This window comes from Triturus cristatus, chromosome 2_1 (assembly GCF_964204655.1).
Source record: "Triturus cristatus chromosome 2_1, aTriCri1.1, whole genome shotgun sequence".
NCBI lineage: Eukaryota > Metazoa > Chordata > Amphibia > Caudata > Salamandridae > Triturus > Triturus cristatus.
Window position 1 is genome coordinate 199,197,142 of NC_140581.1, and position 17,073 is coordinate 199,214,214.

A 17,073-nucleotide genomic window follows, 5' to 3' on the forward strand; every position below is an offset into this window, starting at 1 on the left:
TGAAGAAGTTTTTGGGTTTGACTTTATTGATGGGTTTGATAAGGAAGCCGTCCATGGCTTCATATTGGTCTACCAGTCCCTTAATGGCAACAGCCATGTTTCCTACAGTTATGACTCGTGATCGGTATTTACTTTTGCCACGGATGCTGCATTTTGTTGATAATTCTTTGGCATTGCCACGAGATCACCCTTAATGTGACCGTCTTTTTAAGATTCTGCCTGTTCTTGAGCACTTTGAGATCTATACTCCAGGGAAATAAATATCTATTGATGAGTCTTTGGTCTTGTTCAAGGGCCGCTTTGTTTTTAGGCTGTACATCACTAGCAAGAGGGCACGCTATGGAATTAAGCTGTATATGTTGTCTGAGAGTAGGACAGGAAATGTTTTTAATTTCCGAGTGTACACTGGTAGGGATTCCACTATTGACCCCCCTGGTTGTCCGTCCACTTTTGGAGTTTCTGAGAAAATTGTGTGGGATCTTGCTAGAGGACTGTTTAACAGAAGCCACCATTTGTACCTTGATAACCTCTACACTGCTGTGCAATTGTTTAAGGAATTGCTCAAAGTGGACACTTTTGCTTGTGGCACAATCCGCTTTAACCGTAAAGGTTATCCAAAAGAGCTTGTTTGCAGAAAACTTCAGAGGGAACAGTGCAGTTCCTTGCGTAGTGATGAACTACTAGCTGTGAAATTTGTGGACAGGAGGGATGTGTACATGCTGACTATCATCCATGATGAGAGTACTTCACCTGTGGCTGTTTGGGGTCAGATTTCTGAAGTGCGCAAACCTGTGTGCATTTTAGACCACAATAAGCACATGGGTGGTGTTGATAGAGTAGATCAGAGGTTGGAACCTTACACTGCTATTCGTAAGGCTTACGTTTGGTATAAGAAGTTGGCCATCCATCTCTTTAATTTAGCAACTTTCAATGCCTTTGTTGTGTTCAAGGAGTGTTCTCCTGCATCAAAGTTGACTTTTGTTCAGTTTAGCAATCTGTGATTGGCAGCCTTGTTGTTGTGGAACAGGCAAGTGTTCCTAGAGTTGGAGTGGTGGAGGATTTGGCTTGAAAGATGAAAGATCGCCACTTTTCTGATTACATTCCTCCCACATCCTCAAAAGATTTTCACATTAGGAGATGTAGAGTCTGTTGGTGAAGAGGTACGCAGAAGGAGACTCGTATGTACTGCCCCGAGTGGACTTCTAACCCTGGGCTGTGTGTCCCTGCTTGTTTTAGAGTGTACCACAAGCGAAATAATTTTTGGGAGAATCCATGAGTGGTAAAGTGAACTGCCTGGTCTGTATTCTTTAAAAACTTTGATTCTGTTTCAAGCTTGGCATTAGTGCAATGTATTTAGTTTCAGATTTTGTGTTAGTAGATTTGTATCTATTTGCAATTTGTTTGTGTTTTTATTTTTGTCTAAAAAAAATCCTAAATGTGATGGCGGTGTGTGTAGTCTGGAGCTTGGCTGGTGGTGTGCGTGGACTGGTGCTTGGCTGGCGGTGTGCGTGGACTGGCGCTTTTCTGGCAGTGTGCGTGGTCTGGTGCTTGGCTGGTGGTGTGCCTAGACTGGCGCTTGACTGGTGGTGTGTGTGGACTGGTGCTTGGCTGGCGGTGTGCGTGGACTGGCGCTTGGCTGGCAGTGTGCGTGGACTGGTGCTTGGCTGGCGGTGTGCATGGATTGGCGATTGGCTGGCGGTGTATGTGGACTGGCACTTGGCTGGCGGTGTGCGTGGACTGGCGCTTGGCTGGCAGTGTGCATGGATTGGCGCTTGGCTGGCAGTGTGCGTGGATTGGCGCTTGGCTGGCGGTGTGGGTGGATTGGCGCTTGGCTGGCAGTGTGCGTGGATTGGTGCTTGACTGGCGGTGTGTGTGGACTGGTGTTTGGCTATCGGTGTGCGTGGACTGGCACTCGGCTGGCGGTGTGTGAGTAGTGACTTGCTGCTGGTCACTACACACACTGCTAGCTGAGTGACACTCAACGCAATCCATCAGCTTGTGTGGTCGCTGTGTCAGGAATGTGGGCATGTGAAAGTGATGGGCCCTGGAATGGCGCTGTCTGCTGGTGTGAGTGTTGTAATGTGATAGGCCCGCGGCTGGCGGTGTGAATGGTTTTGTATGTGTCACACGTATGAAAGGTGTATGAATGGCCAGTAAAGAGGTCGGTGCCTTGTCGTGGCTTTACAGCTCACGAGCTGTGAGTCAATGGTTCAGTTTCTGGCCCTTTCAATTATTAACAGTGCATTTCATTTTTGTGAAATCACTTGCTAATACAAATGTATATACTGAACCATCACTCACCCTCGTGCCAAATCCAACCAGTATGTGTCTGTGCTTGAGGATTAGATGGCTGTGCAGTAATATTTGTCTTTCTGAAGCAGGGTGTACCTTGTCCCTTTTAGTGAAAGTTGTAATGTGTTGTTTTTGTGCCTGGTGATGTGAATGGTCTTGTGTGTATCACGTATGAAAGGTGTGTCAATGGCCTGTAAAGCGGTTGGTGCCTTGCCGTGGCTTTACAGCTCACGAGCTGCGAGTCACTGGTTCGGTTTTTTGTCCATTTAATTATTGACAGTGCATTTAATTTTTGTGAAATCTCTCGTTAATAAAATTTTATATACTGAAACATCACTCGTGCCAAATCAAACCAGTATGTGTGTGTGTTTGAGCAATAGATGGCGGTGCAGGAATCTTTGTCTTTTTAGTCTATCTGCCAAGGTGTACATTCCATCTAAGAATAACCTACCAACTGTAGATATTGTCGTAAACCCATGGGAGTTCATGGTGATGTCTCTCTTGTGAATTCCAACAAGTTATTTTATCCATAATGTACTGCAAACCTCAAAATGTCTGTCACATTTTCCTTGCAATATTGTGCTGAAATTCTCACGCTGTAGAAATAAACAACTAATTATGTCAAAACGATCTGCTTTTACAAGGGGGTTCACATGTGTTTTTGGCCCCGTGCTCGGCAGCCATCTAGGGAAACCTACCAAACCCACACATTTTTTAAAAGTAGATACCGGGGGCTTCCAGGGAGGTATGGCTTGCGTGGATCCCCCAACGTTTCCTAACCCAGAATTCCCTTCAAACCTCAATTTTAACTTGAAAAAATCACTTTTTTCACACATTTTTGTGTGGGAAAGTGGTGGCATCACCGGGCTCACTCAAATTTCCCACCAGCCAGCATTCCCCCAGGTCTCCAAGTAAAAATGGTGCCTCACTTATGTGGGAGGCCCAAGTACCCGTGACAGGCAAGGGCCCAAAACGCAGTGAGGCGACATCAAAATTGCCTATCTCAAAACCACCTGGTTTTGCAAAGGGGGTCGCCTGGGTTTATGGCCCTGTGCTCGGCGGCCATCTAGGGAAACCTACCAAAACCACACATTTCTGAAAACTAGACACCCGGGGGCTTCCAGTGATGTATGGCTTGCATGGATCCCCCAACGTTTCCTGACCCAGAATCCCCTGCAAACCTCATTTTTAGCTGAAAAATAACTTTTTTTTGTGTGGTAAAGTTGTGGCATCACCGGGCTCACACAAATTTCCCAAATTTGTGGATCCACGCAGATTCCAGAACTCTCCACCACAGAAATGTGGGGAAAATGTGGGTGTTTTTGTCATTTTTTTAGATTTGCAAGGAATTCTGGGTAACAGAACCTGGTGGGAGGCAGTCAAGTCACCCCATCCTGGATTCCCCTGGGTGTCTAGTTTTCAAAAATGTATAGGTTTGGTAGGTTTCCCTAGGTGCCGGCAGAGCTAGGGTTAAAGAACTACAGCTAAGCACCTTGCAAAAAAAGGGTCATTTTTCACTGCGAAATTGAGGCGTGTCCACGTTGCGTTTTACACTGTTTCTTGTCGCGGACACAAGGCAGACCCACACAAGTGAGGTACCATTTTTCTCGGAAGACTTTGGGGAACGCGGGGTGGATGGAAATTTTTGGATCCACGCAGATTCCAGAACTTTCCACCACAGAAATGTGGGGAAAATGTGTTTTTTTGGACAATTTTTTAGGTTTGCAAGGGATTCTGGGTAACAGAACCTGGTGGGAGGCATTCAAGTTACCCGATCCTGGATTCCCCTGGGTGTCTAGTGTTAAAAAATGTATAGGTTTGCTACATTTCCATAGGTGCCGGCAGAGCTAGTGTTAAAAAACTACAGCTAGACACTTCGCAAAAAAAGGGTAAATTTTCATTGTGAAAATGTGGTGTGTTCAAGTTGGGTTTTGAGCCATTTCCTGTCGTGGGCACTATGCCTACCCACACAAGTGAGGTACCATTTTTATCAGGAAACGTAGGGTAATTCAGATTTGTAAAGCAACTGTTATTACCTTTTGATTTTTGATGCATTTCTGCCTTCCAAATGAAAGACATTGTGTAAAAAAGAAGTCATTTTGAAAAATGACCGATAATTCTCATGCTAATATGAGTATTCCCAATTTCGAAAATGTGCAAATATGTACTGTGTGTAAACTCTGTAATTTGTTCCCATTTCAGAAATACATAGGTGTCTTTCATACCGATTTTTCCATGTATACATTTTCCCACAATAATTGCTATATACCCGGAACATAATAAAAAACCATTGCTGCTCAGTTTTTGACTCTGGGTTCGTCAGGTTCTTGGTGAACCTACAAGTCCTATATATTCTCACAACCAGGAAGGTCCAGCGTATGTAACGGTATATTGCTTTCAAAGAGCTGTCATAATTAGAAGAAGTTCCAGGTGAGAATGTTGACACAAAAGGCTGATTTTTCAACTAATTTTCAATTTTTCCTATATTTAACTGTTAGTTTCTCTAAAGACCCCCTTGCTGAATTTAGAATTGTATCTACTTTTCTAAAATGTATAGCTTTCCAGGATCCATTATTGCTTTCACACCCATTTCTACCATTAACTGGAAGGTGGTTGAAAGCACAAAAAATAGCACAAATAGGCTATGTCCCAGAAAAATGCCAAAACTGTGTAAAAAATGTTGATTTTCTGACAAAAGTCTGTCATTCCCTAAAAGCTGGGAAAATGGTGATTTCAGCCCCACAAACTCTTTTTTGATACCCTTTGCAGTGAAAAAATCCAGACGCTTTCATTTGCAGCCTGTTTTTCCAATTTTTCCCCAAAAAAACACATTTTTGCTGTATTTTGGCTAATTTCTGGGACCCTTCCAGGGGAATCCACAAACGTTGGATACCTTTAGCATCCCCATGATGTTGGAAGAAAAGGACGCAAATTTGGCGTGGATACCTTATGTGGTCAAAAAGTTACAGGGGCCTAAGTGCGCACTACCCCAAATAGCCCCAAAAAAGCTTAGCACAGGGGAGGGAAAGGCCTACCAGTGAAGGGGTTAAGGACTTTGTATTTGAGATTTCACAAGTAAATTGAAAGACTGGTGAATAAGGGTGTTGTTTGTTTGATTGGGGCATGCACCTGGATTTATTTGTACTTTTTATCGATTTTTACAATTTCTTGTGGTGTGTGGCCTGCAGTTTAAGTAGGGGCCTAGTTATTTTTTTTTTGCATCTAATTTTTCTTCTTTTATAAAGGAAAAAGTTTGCACAGTTCACTATATTTACTCTGTGATTTTTAATAAATTTGCACTATTGATGTAATTCACTATGTAGCCTAGTCTGCCAATAGGCATTCCAGACAGTAGGGCCAGCAATATTCATGGGGGCATAAAAATAACTGTTTCGGTAGTGTATATTGAAATGAAATAACATTTAGGCAATGGGTGGCATTGGATTAAAATGCAAAATGTGTTTATTTGTGGTATTTCATGTGTGTTTTGCTGCAAACAGTGTGTAGGTGGGGTAACGCCTTTGGAGGATATGTGTTGTTGTAAAAAATGTTAGCACTGTTAATTTTCATTTTCATCGTTGCTGTATTAATGTTGTGTTCTCTGTGTTACCATGTCTCAGTTTTCTGGCCAGTGTGTGAGTGTGTTTGCCTCAAGCCACTATTTGTCTTTGTTTCCCATGCCATGTGGCCAGGGGCCATTTTGTAAACTCAGTGCCCATAGGCCTGTATGGGTTCTTTGTTTTCCGGACCTCCTGCTTGTTGTTACTACCATGTGACTGGTGGCCATTTTGTAGAGGCAACCAGTGTTCTTTTTGCCATAGGCCTGCATGTTTTTCCTGTTGTGGCCATGCCTTCTTGCTCAGTGTTGTTGTTGTTGATGACCATGTGGCATTGGCTTGCAGACATTTTGTGCATTCAGCCAGTGTGACCTTTTGTCATAGGTTTGCATAGATGGTTGAGATAGCAGTTTAAAAAAAGATATACTTGAGGATAATTTCACTTATTTATATTTTTTTATTTTGAAGACCATTTTAGGGTTTTCAATTTTAATTTACATTTTTTTTAGTTTTATTTTTTATTGTCATTTTTTAATTTTTTTAATGTAACTTTTTTATCGTTTATTTTTTTATATTTTTGCAAGTTAATTTTTTTTTCTCCATTGCCCTAACATCTGGTGTCAACCCCATGTCTGCTATAAGTGCACTGCACAACAGCATTCATTGCCTATGGATTAATCCATTGCCACCTGAACGTCCTTGAGTGGCACATCCCAGCATTATGCACATAAAGCAAACAGTTACATCTGTATGTTGCTCTTCTGAAACTTCCTGAGTGTACTGTACACAATGAAAGTTTATGTTGGTGTGGTTTTGCTAATGAATAGTTAGACTGTTTTGCTAATTATTTAAAATAACTTAATTAACCACACTTCATGATACTGTTTGTTTGTAATTGTGCTACTAATTGAACTGCAACAATGTCATGTTTCACTGATGTTCTTCTTGCTTGTTTGCTTTTAGGTGCACAAGAGAAGAGACATCACCCAGAGTACTGCCAGACAGAAGGCCTGGTTAGCAAACAGGGGGTGCAAATTACAGTACAAAGCATTTGCAGCACAAGTGTTCGTCGAGGTAAGCCTGGTACATATTATTGTACTGGAGGCCAAACAACCCATATGAAAAAACACCACACATTCAAGCGAGAAGAGCACCATGAAAAAAACTGCTGAACATGGTGGTGGTGGTGAGGAGAGCCGGGGAACATCAGCTACAAGTCCAATCACGATGAAAGGTCATGATGAGGAAGAAGAAGGTGATATCTTCACACAAAGCAGTGCCCCACCAGATTCATCAACCTCTGCAACTTCACAATGTCAAAAGATTTGGAGTGTAAGTAAGTACAAAATTTATAGTTTTTGATGAATAAAAACCATTACAAAAACACATGTAAAAAGACTTCGCACGTAGTAAAACAAGAGAAGTGCAATTCTAGAAGCTTAAAAGTCTCTGATGAATAGGCACCTTTGTTCAGCTTCTTTCCGATTATGTGGATTAAAACCACTTTATGTGGTTCTTGCGTTTATGCGTGGCGCTGCTCTCCTCTGCTTTGATTCTACTAGTGACAGGAATTTCACTAGCTTCCCGTTTAGCTGTGGGTCCTTTGGGTCAAAGCATGCAATCACAGCCTGTCTCCGGGTTCGAATCCCACGTTCATTAAAGTGGGCTTTAAGTAATCCTGTCCTTTCCTCCTTTAGTTCGCTACAGGAGCAGATTACTTGTTCCATGTTTTCAGTGACGCTGCCACATAATCTGCATGTGTTTCCCCATTTCTCCCTCTGTCAAGGTGGAAGGTGCGGGATGGTTGGCAGAATTCCAAGCCTGTATTTTAAGAATTGTTCTTTGGTCTTCCTGAAGTACCCCAGATTGAAGTATGCATGTGGCCCAAGTGATTTGTAACTGTTCAGAGTCATCCAGGTGTGTCTCCTGTGGGCAAAGGCGGCTTTGTCTTCGACAAAGGGAGATTTGTTTGATTACTTTTTTTACGGCTTGCTTAAAAAGCAAGTGGGCATTTTGAGTTTCTCATTGGTCGACTAGCCTGGTAGTAGCAAGTGAGTCGTCCAGGTACTTTCTGGCCGGTGAGTTGGTTATGTTAGAGACTTCTTGCCAAAGCTGATGGTTCAACGTGTTCCATAGAGAGTTTTTGAATTTGTGCCAGAACATTACGTATGAACCTTGCCTTGTCAGGGGTTGTTTAGTTAGGCCGAACTCCAAACATATCTGTGCAGGTGAGGGGTAGGTTGGCAGACTAAACATAACTCTATAGGCCTTGGCCATTGTGATGTCCGAGAGGTTTGCATCCCTGCCTCTCCCTTCCTCGCTGTCATAGGTGATGGTGGGTAGGATTTTGGCTTGGGCGACCTGGAGGAGAGGTGAGAAGATAGGTCCTGGAAGGCTTTGTTTTTAACTGCCTTAGTGTCAATGCTATTGTCATCCCCTTCCTCCTGATAACCTCAAGTTGGTTGGCGAACTGACCGCCCTCATCGATGGCTACGCCCAGGTATTTGTAAGTAGGGGTGTTTATGATTGGAGTTCTTTTCAAGTACCAGGAGTGGGTCTGAATTTGCCATTTATTGTCAAAGTTTTTGTTTTCTTGGTGTTCACTTCTAGGTGGTTTTACGTAGTGTACTCATACATTTTATTGAGCTAGCGTTGCAAGCCGACTTGAGTGTGGCTATTAGGACACCATCATCGACGTACGAGATGCTGGAGATAGCTGTGCCTCCAAGCCAAGGGGCATGAGCAATGCATGTGCTGAGGACTGATGTCATATCCGCTGTATACAGTTAAAAAGCATTGGCGCAAGCACGCATCCCTGTTTGAGCCCTTTGTTGGTTGGTGTGCGCTTTGAAAGATGGGAACCATTGCCTAGTTTTCGATAAGCAGTGAGATAGTTAGTATGTTGGTTGATGTTCCTGTATCTTTGCAAAACCCTGTTTGGTGAGGGGGGATTATTTCCTTCTCTTTTGCCTGGAGCTCTGCGAGTAAGGTACCAGCAAAATATTTTGCCTCTTTGTCTAATAGTGCAATCAGACGATAGATTTTTTGGTGAGGTTTTGTCGCCGGCCTTGAAAATTGGAGAAATTATGGATCCCTTCCATGAAGCAGGTAGGAGTCTGGAATGTCTGACAATATGAAAGTGGGGGGCCAATATTTCTGACCAGTACTCAGGGTCTTACTTAAAGAAAAATGGTGGAATCACGTTAGGCCCTGGGGGCCCTTCTCTCCTTCCTCTTGAGATTTGGTTTTTATTGTTGTTACATTGTTTCCCTTTGCCTCTTCCTCTAGCTTCCTTTTAGGTTGTATTTGGTGGATCAGTTGGTTATCCAGAATTGCTTGTTGACTAGATGTTTGCTGATTGAAAAGGGATTCTAGAAAAGTTGTCCATGAGTTCGCTGGGAGATATGATATAAGGCCTAAAGTGACTGCCCCACCACGATGCACATTGAGACTACCACTACCATCTACTTCTCGAAGAATGCCTGAGTCAGTGCCCCAAGAAAATAAGAAAATTCAGGCTACTATTATGGGCATGTTTAGGCAGGAGGGGCCCTATAAATGGAACCACCCAAACATTTTAGTGCTAGACCGCCTCCCTTTTTCTTTTTTGAAGGAGTGGGATTCTTCTAATTTGTGGCAGCCATCTGCCCAAAATGGATGTTACCAAGTAGGACCTATATTGCCAGAGTTGCTGTTCTAGTGCTGCATCACGATGGGCTGCAATTGGTTGGACAAACTTTGCAGTCACTGTTGTTCACACCATCCACCATCTGCCTGATGACAGACATGTGGACCATTTGTCAGGCAACTGGATCTCTTTTGCGGGGGAAAAGCAAAAGATATCTTCAGGTCTTGGCGCTGAAGAATGTTTTAAGAGCATTCAGCCACATGCAACAGCGGCCCTGTTCCCCATCGAAAAATCACATACAGCTGTAAACATGTTTGAGGAATTTAACAGCAAGGTGTATGAATTGCTGAGCTGCAGAAGTCTCAGAACTGGATTTGTTGCCACGGACAATAGCAGTAACATAGTCAAGGCCATGTCAGATGGAGGCTATTTCAGGGTCCTGTGTTTGACCCACTGCATCAACCTGGTGGTGAAAGACTTCCTCAAAAAAGAAGACATGAAGACATAGCAACATACTGACCACCTTCAGAAGAATATGCACTCATTTCAGCCATTGTTTTAAAGTCCGGAAGCAGTTGTGGATTATTCAGCATAATAATAGTGCCCAGCTAAAGCCCTGATACAGGAGGTACAAACATGCTGCAACGTCTGGTTGCGAAGTACAAACAGATCAATGACTATGCCATTCAAAGACGAGGGGATGCAGTTGGGAACGCTATGACCATGGATGTGGACAAATAGGGCCTAGTCAAATGCCTGACACAGATGCTACCTCCTTTTGAGGTTTTCACATTGGAAGTTAGCAAGGAGGACAGTATGATGGGTCAAGCTATCCCATTGTTGCATCTCCTACAGGACCAGGTAAATACCTGTCTGAAAGGTTTGGCCACACAGGTTTGAATGAAAACACAGAAGCACATGGCTTGGTTGAGATCTAAATCCTTTGATTGGTTTGTAATACAAGGCTGCAACATGACTTCATTGAGTCGGAAGAGTTCATCAGTGCCACACTACTTGATCATTGGTACAAAAAGATTCTGCCCACTTTCATTATTTTTTCTGAAGAGGATGTTTTAATACTACAAGAGGTGGATTGTAGAGCAAGCCGGAGACTTTGAAGAAGAATGGCTGGAACTTCAAGTCCCCCCTCCACAGTTCTGGGGTGCCGTCTTTAACTTCCAGAGATCGTAGTCTTGTCTCACAGCAGCCAACAACATCATCAACTAGAACACCGGCAACAACAGCAACAAAAGGATAAGACCCAACCTCTGCATTTTATTGGTTTTGATTGGTAGGGCTCAAGTCCAGAGGCGATGGCAAAACAGGTTGAGTAAGTGGCAGCACCAAGGCCCATCCATAGGATATTCCAGGAGAATCTGGATGATCCAAAAGAGGTCTATGTGGATCAAAATCCATTGATGTATTGATATGGGAAGATGCACTAATGCACAGAGCTCAGCAGGCTTGCAATAAAGTATCTGGCTTGTTCTGTCACCAGTGTTTCTACTGAATGTGTGTTTAGTGCAGCTGGTGCAGTTGTTACAGTGAGAAGGACCCATCTCTCACCTCACAACGTGGGAAGATTGACAATGATCAAAATGAACCAACATTTTATATGACACAATGACATCATTCCTGAAACAGCAGCACAGGAGGAAGAGGATGGTGATTGGTCTGAAATTGAATCTGGGGCATTGAATTGAATCAAATGTGTTAGCTGACAAACTCTACTTCTTTTTACTTATTTCTCGTTGAAATTAGTTCTATCTTAGCAACAACATCAAAAAATTGCTAGTGGAACATTTTTTTTTGTATGTCAGATTTCTGGTTCCCCATAATTTTTATTAGTTACATATATTGCAGGATTGCAGTTGGGCCAGTGTGCATTGAAAAAGCTCCCACAATAATGACACTGGGGACAATGTCTGTCCTCCTTGCATGTCTGTTGCCTATCCCTTTTTGCATCACTTAGCACTAGAATGTCTGCCCCAGAAGATCATTTATTATCTACAAGACTGCCTGCCAATACCAAATTTCAATGTGTTGCCCGCATAAAAGATGATTGAATACCTAATATCTAAACTGCCTGTGCTTTGATTGGAAGAGGTAACTAGTACTACAGTTAGTGACAGATTGTAGGAGCGATGAAGATTGATGATTCATGTGGTGGCAGACAGTGAGGGAGGGTGTTGAACTGTAATGTGGGAACTTGCCTGAGATGATTGATTTGCACTTTTTGGGACACTGGGGACAATGCCTGCCTTCCTTGCATGTCTGTTGCCAATCCCTTTTTGCATCACTTAGCACTAGAATGTCTGCCCCAGAAGATCATTTATTATCTACTAGACTGCCTGCCAATACCAAATCTCAATGTGTTGCCTGCATCAAAGATGATTGAATAACTAATACCTAAACTACCTGTGCTTGGATTGGAAGAGGTAACTAGTGCAACAGATAGTGACTGATTGTATGAGCGATGATGATTGATAATTCATGTGGTGGCAGAAAGTGAGGGAGGATGTTGAATTGTAATGTGGGAACTTGCCTGAGATGATTGATTTGCAATTTTTGGGGCCTGAATGATGGGAGGTTATTTTTTCCTTGGAGGTGGTTGGCCTTCACAAACTCACTTAGTGAAAATGAATTAACTTGTACGGTCCACTCCTATGATTCTTCTGTTTCTTTCATCATCTAGGATGACTGCCCCAGACAATCATTTGGTTGTCAAGAATGCCAAATTCCAATCGGCAAACCTACATTGAAGGGGAGATGGTTTAGCTACCACTGTGCTTGGATTTGAACAGGTAACCATTGCACCAATAAGAGATCAGATTTTCGAGTGACTGTGAGTGATGAATAATGTGGAGGCTGGCAGTGAGGAAGGGTGTGTTGAACTGAAATATGGGAAATTTCTCGAGATAATTATTGCTTTACAATATTTGGGGCCTGAGTGATGGGGAATAATTTCGTTCCCTGTATGTGATCGGCCCTTTCAGATTTAATTGCAGGGTCCTCTCCTTTTTTCTGGTTCTTCGGAGACCAGAACAGTCACTTTAGTTAACAAACAAAAACCTATGCAAAATACTGCAATTCTGTTTCTTTACCTGTTCTTCAACAACAAGGAACTACACGGGTATCTTGCTCGGGTCATGATGATGACTGGTCTGGGACGGAGTTACTCATGTTACTCGGTGTCAGGAGGAAGATGAAAGAACTCAGGGTGGTAGCTACAGTACTACCCATCAACAGCTATAAGCAAGACGTTATCGACTTCAGTTCAAAGTAAACCAAGAGTCTGAGGCCTAGTGCTTGGCTATGTGGAATAGAGAGAGGAGCGCATGTGAAATTCTGTCGTGTTTGTGTGTGTGTTGGACTTGTGGAAAAAGTGAAACTCTGAGTCCCCCTCTTGTTTTTTTTGTTCTGTCTTGAGTCTTCTTGATACAATCCTCATGAAGCTAACCTTCCTTCTGACCGTCTCCTTGATTCTAAAATACAGTTTCTCTTTTACAGTCCGCAGGCCTTCTTCTAGTACCCTGCTCGAACGAAAGATGAAAGCTAGCTGTGATCAACAACACTCCTGCTTACCGACCTGACCAGTCCAGACAGGAACCAAAGAGTAGACATTCCTGAGGAGAAATCAGATGCACCAACTAATTTTGAAATATAGTATCAATTTCCTTTTAATAATCACATTTAGAGAACTGGGTGGATTGGATTTACACCCCAACCTAGAAGACAGATAATTTAGATATCTGATAACTTGGGTCTCGGGGGCAGAAGGACTGTTTGCAATACATTTATCTGTACTCTATCATGCTCATTCCTTTTGGTTCCTTCCACAACAGATTGATGGCAAATGATGTGCTGCTGTTCATTGCCCAGATGAATGTTGTCCTTGTGTTGCAGTGTTTGTCTTTGGGAAACCTTTCCCCAAATCCCCTTTCCCATCCATTCATCAAACCCCTAACCCTCTTACCATGGGCTGTGGGATTTATTGAGGTGTGGCTTTATTTACACCATCAATGGATCACACAGTTGGTGAGGTGGATGTGGTGAAAGCAACACCGACTTACTGCAGGATCCTCTAGCCAACAGCCCACACTGGCCAATTACCCACCTGTGCATGAAAAGTGATCCATATTTTAGATATAGAATAAACAACATCTGTCGTGAGCATCATCATTCAGGCCTTGTGCTACTTAACCATAAACACCTAACCTGGGCTTGTCCACTCCAGACTTAGAGTCCGTTTTTTATAACTCGAGGAGTTCACAAATAATACTACTAACTCCACATTAGCCAAAACTTACTAATCTTGCTATTATGTTGTATTTTAACACTATCAGGCATTCTAATTGTGTTATCATGTAGTACTCTGGTGTTGTCAATTCTATGTAAAGGTTTGATCAAATATATCCCACTAACTCTGTTTTTCTATTGCCATTGTTCATCTAGTTTGTTATAGACAATATAGGTCATCATGGAAGCAGTCCCCCTAATGGTCAAGATAGTTAGAGACCTATAACTCTATAACTAAGTGCTACACTCTCAACCTACAAGCACATACACACGCTGCGTAAAACTAGCAGAAGGCAGCAAAACAAACAACTTCAGGGATAAATTTAGATTGAATAAAATAGTTTTTCACTTTATATATTTACAAAGATACCCACCGACTCCACCCAAACAACATGCCCACCCCTCTCCCCAAACAAAACTGACCCAAGTCCCAAAGCTCAAAATGTCCAAGTAAAAAGTCAATACAGTCCCAACTCCCTTCGCACTATCTCCACCCAGCTGCAACAAACAACAAGTCCCTCCCACCAAAACAAAGAATTAAATAAAGTGCTGGATGAGGGCATGAGGATGTTAGTCCTGAGCTGGTCCAGGCTCTGCTCCATCGTGTTGAGCCAGCCCTCGATGGTGGCCAGCTTCTGCAGGGTGCAACACAGCCATGGCCTGCTGTCAGTATGGTAGGGTGTGGTAGCAGTTGGCTGGCGGCGGCACCAGCAATGAGATGCCCGGGTGGCTAGAAGCTAAGGGGGGATCGGTTGCACTGGGGCCCATCTGAGGTGCTTTTGTTTCCTCCTCCTCTTCCAGGACCACCAGCCACCGGTACATTTGCTGGATATGCTTCAGCCTCTGCTGCTGGAAATAGGCAGCTCTCTCCTGCCTGGTGTGTTGTCCAACTGGACCAGCAGGAGCAGCCACATTGATAAAAACAATAAAGACAAATTGTAAATAATGCTCTGTGCAACCAATTGTTTTAAATTCCTAGGTGGCACAGTAGCAGTACATTGCTGGTCCCCTAGGGCATTCGATTTTGATGTGATTATGATTAGGAGAGTTACAATCCAATTGTATGTTTTACTCACACATGCCTTGCATAAAAAAGCACTGACTGTGTAGCAGAAAATAAAGGCAGAATAACATCACTGGATTAAAAAAACAGTGATTTGAATATTTTTCTAAAAGCTTTTCAAGTAACTATAAATGGACACTTTGAGTTGAAAAATAAATGACCTCTCATTAATGAGTAAGGCAATATATACTATATGGAGTACAAGCTACGTGTTGTGTTGAAATAATGAAGCCATGCTCAATGCAAAAGCCAGCACGTCTGGTAATTTGCTAATGTCTGCAGCTGGGGTAACTGTAGTTGATAATTATCTGTTTTTAATTCCAATGACCCTGCTCTTCTCCAAATGCATTTCTCTTTCTACCCTGACTCCAAAGAGGCAGTTGAATAATAAAGAAGACACTATGTCACGCACCTCACATATGCAATGCAGATAATAATATTATCCTGTCTGTCGTAAGTAGACATTGGGGAAAATGAACCTGATGGGCTGAATTACAGGGAAAGGAATGGGCTATATAGATTGTATTTGGCACATTCATCACAGTTTATCCCATAGGCCAAACTTGACATCAATTCATGCACTTACTTCCACTTTACTCTGTGGCCTCGCCCACCACCACATATTTCCAACAAATTAATTTGCTGGGCCGTAAGCAAAGAAAGGTAACTTGATGATTTACTCCAATGCAGGGGGTAGGGTAGAGGGATTAGACCGGTAGGATACTGCTTTTTTGATAAAGAATAGAGGGGCCACTACACTGATCATAGATTAGTCATCTTTGGCCTATTTAGTTACTGTACAGTTCGAAATGGAAAAATCGGAACAAGTGTAAAATAAATCATGACACATATTCTAGAATAACTTCACTTTACATGGTTATAAAATGAAATGTGGCTCAAGCTAAGAATTAATTTTCCAATTTGGTAGGCTAGAAATAAAAGGAGTGAAGTACTAAGAGGTGACTGAGTTGGCGAAGGAAAACGACACATCTTGTGTGTTCAGTTTGCAATGCATTGAAATCATCCTAAATGATGCATTACCTGAGGCAGATGCACATTGCACAGCTAACACTGCAGTCACAAATTGACCCGTACTGCTCTTCGACCATAGGTGGCAAAAATGCCATGGGTAGGTAGGGGGTATGATAAATAATGGGTGCGACACATCTGGCTCACCTAACAAATACAGCGACTCAAGGGAGTAGAACAAAGAATAGAAAATACCCCCACTTAGAACCATAGCTTTGAATGATTACCCTACATAAACCAAGTAAGCAAAGTAGGTGAGCAGTATTCTCCTCATGAGAAGAGCTGCGTTGCTTATTTATCCAAACAATCCAAATATCCATTCATCCTTTCATTCTAATTCATTAGCGACCATGATAAAGCTTTACTTTCTCTCATCGAGTCTTTCACCAAAATTTCCAATCCATTATCCATCCATTCAATTGCCACCCTCTCTTCAAACCATCCTTTCGCCCATCCATCCCATTATGCAACTGCAATGCACCACTAAAGTTCAGTTAGCACTGCAGTATCTTCTAAATATCACTCTTGGCATTTGATTGGTTAGTTCACAAATTTAGACAAGCCAGGGATAGAGTAACAGTCATATGGTGTTGGTTTGCAAATGCAATGGGAGTAGGACCTCATACTTTTTTCCAGCCATGCATGCACTGTCCAGCCATGGGCACTCTCTAGTGAACTCAACTTTGTTAGAGCATGAGCAGGAAAAACAAAGTCTCCTCAACAAACATACATGGTGAATTTTATTTTTAATAGTAGCTTACTTGGGCCCGCTTTCTGAATCTTCACGATAGGCAGCACCACCATTCCAATACCCCAATATTCTACCCTAAGAAGTCCACAACAATCATAAAAGGACTTACTTGGGTCAGCAGAGCCCTCGGCAGCGGCGCTGGCGGTCGGTGCCAGCTGACCAGCTTCTCCCGGACTCTCAACCAATGTCTATCTTTTTGTCCTTGGGTGTGAATGTAAGAAAATAAGAAGATATTTTAGATTAGTGATTCAGTTAATAATCTCCCCAAAGTTTTTATGACAAGCAAAAGCAGTCACTTTGTACTTCTCTAGAACAGATCGCCTATAGTACTACTAGTTTTGACTCGAGTCTGTCCACTATTATGGAGTTGCCCATACTAATCCTGAAATCCCTATTCCAAATTCCTTAAAAAAAAATACATTTGGAGCTAATGCATTACAGTGAATGATCTTTG